This window comes from Spea bombifrons, chromosome 2 (genome assembly GCF_027358695.1).
Source record: "Spea bombifrons isolate aSpeBom1 chromosome 2, aSpeBom1.2.pri, whole genome shotgun sequence".
NCBI classification, from domain to species: domain Eukaryota; kingdom Metazoa; phylum Chordata; class Amphibia; order Anura; family Pelobatidae; genus Spea; species Spea bombifrons.
Genome location: NC_071088.1, coordinates 118,582,982 through 118,585,612, shown reverse-complemented (window position 1 = coordinate 118,585,612; position 2,631 = coordinate 118,582,982). Strand labels below are relative to the sequence as shown.

At 40.2% G+C, this 2,631-nt stretch overlaps 1 long non-coding RNA gene across 1 annotated transcript; it reads right to left on the bottom strand.

Moving 5' to 3' along the window:
- Positions 1–429: 429 nt before the first annotated feature.
- On the bottom strand, positions 430–2,304 carry LOC128473983 (uncharacterized). The gene is made up of 3 exons (XR_008346305.1): positions 2,174–2,304; positions 1,242–1,360; positions 430–897 (listed from the first exon to the last, which is right to left on the bottom strand). It is a non-coding gene; the product is annotated as an uncharacterized LOC128473983 (long non-coding RNA).
- Between the last annotated feature and the right edge of the window lie 327 nt (positions 2,305–2,631).

The following is a 2,631-nucleotide window of genomic DNA, read 5'->3' as shown; positions in this document are numbered from 1 at the left end:
ACAAGCAAGCTGTTTGGGGGCAAAGATGACCAAGCAAGCTGTTTTGGGGATACTGACAAGCTATTTGGGGACAAAAATGGCAGAGATAAGCTGTTTTAATCCTCTAAAACATGGCTGTGCAATTTCCATCCTTGAGAGCAGCAACCAGCCACAAAATCTGTATATCCTTGCCTGGAAACAAGTAGGTTATGGAACTTCCAATTGAGATGTCTGTGCTTAAACTTGGATATTCAAAAATGGTGTCCTATTGAGGACTGGAGTTGTGCACCACTGCTTTAGGCAACTAGCAGCTGACTTTACTAGTTTTTTTGGACAGATGAATATCATAATGATAGACCAAACCCCAGTCATACACACAACACAAATCACTGTATTTTATATATGATTACTTTAGTCCCTTTGTTACAGCAACAAATAACAAGTAATGCATCAAAACAATAAAGAATTTTATTAATGAGTCAGCAGGAGAACTTATCATTCATACACATTAAAGGCGTATATACATAAAGTTTTACTGCAGGGAAAGCAGCTTTTGTTATATCACACAGGGTAAGCTATATTCTAGGGGAGATGTGAGTGTTTAAACGAGTCACATATATGTATATAAATATATATTTACAAAATGTTTGACTGTAAATGGGTTAGCATGGTATTGTGGATGTATGTGACAATGAGCCTTCCTTGTGTTGCTTATCGGATTGTTAGACACTGCGGTCTCTCCAGGCCAAGCAGGGAATGTTCAGCAGCTGGTTGGGTTCCGGAGAAGAAAATGTTCACTTCTTTTTTCCAAATCGCTGGGGCACGGCCATGCTCCAGAACTGTGGTGCCATAGAGTCCCAACCCCGTGAATGGAGTCTGCTGTCACCCACCACTGAGCTCCGTTCATCTCTTCCAAACCTAGAGAGACGTATGATCAATTTGGTCCAATTAAAATACATTGATAGTTAATGTTTACCAATGAAGATCTTTTACAATAAGATATAAGGGAGCCAAAAGGCTGAATGAGCGGAGTCACCCTGAAAACATGAGTAACAAGTTCATGGGAGGAACACTATGCAGATCCTGAGAAAAAGTTTAGGTGGTTTATGCATAAAGTGGGTCTTATTTGCGAAGGCATTAGAGATGTTGAACGAAGAGGTCACAAAACACTGGCAACTTGGACAGTAAAATGTAGCGTCCACTCCATTTGTTTAGCATAACCAACAGCGTATAAGTAAAATATATTATTCAACAATGAATACCTCTGAGGCTGAAACTGGAAAGAGCTCCGAGCCGGTCTATTGTGTAGAATTGTTCTCAGCAAAACATTCAGGGCAGCTTTTTCATCAGAGATAGGTTGTAACATAGGATTCTCATCCATCTGAAACAAAAAAATATCCTTGTTTGGTTGCCAAAGAGGCTCACTCTTTATGTGGATGGCCGCAACATGCTCCCTGTGCATCCCTCCATCACCTGCTGATCCCATATGCCTGCTCAGCCTTCAGAACTGGTGCAAAATTAACAAAAGCACTCCATAAAATAGAGGTTTATATTACATTTTGCGACTGAATGAAACTATTTGTTGGCGGTATATGAATGAAATATAATAATGCTAATAAATGATAACACCTTTGCCCTCGTGTTTGGCTTGTCCTCTTCAATACATGTGATATCTTTTATAACTGGTGCACATGCCTCCATGAGGATTATATATTTTACTCATCTGTTCTCCCATACTTTTTATCGTCTGTCGAATATGTTGCTTGCATTTTCTAAAAACATATGTTTTTTTTTGTCCTGCCATCTGATAATTTATGTACTTAAAGTAATGCCTGCTCGCTCCCAACTCACATCAGTTCTCTATATATACTATACATGAAAACTTAATATATGCAAAGCTGGAAAAAGACAAGAATGAGACAAAATACATTTATCAATTTGTTTCTGCCAAGATGAAGTTCTGTAGTGTGCTGGATTGGCGGCCGCGCTCACTTGGTGGATACTAGAGTGGATATTTTCAGATAATGCTGTAGGAAATGCCATTTACTCCTCATATAGAATAAGGACTCAGATAATGAACTTATTGTTCACAACTGTGAAAATGCAATTATATACATGTATATATATTACATAAAACATAGATCACTTTTTTAAAGTAGATCCTGGGAAGGGTGTGCCAACATCCTTAACTTACTTGTGAGTCCAGGTAACCGGCAGGCAACTCTTGGAAGTTTTCTGATGGCTCGCCCTCTGCCTGGTGAGTGTGGGCACCCCTGGACCATGCCAAAAGACAGAGAAGCAGCAGAGTAGGCAGCTGCATGGCTGAATAGGTGTGATACGGCAGGGCGAGCTCTAAATGGGTTTATATAAGACTGGAGCCTCAGGAGGAGGAGTTGCCATGTTTTCAAGGTGGGTAAGTTGATTAATCTAAAGTGTGGAGGCACCACATGTTCTTGTCGCACCGGAATGGGGAATATGTGACCCAGGAGATGTTAAGCACTCCCATGAGTATGAGCAAAGCTCCCTTCCATGTTATTACTTGGATAAATCCAACTAAATTATGCTTAAAACCCCTTTGCGAACGGTTAATTGAAGGCTGTTTGTCCTGTTAATGCACACCGGTCCCAGTGGGAAGACTATGAGTGATTTGTT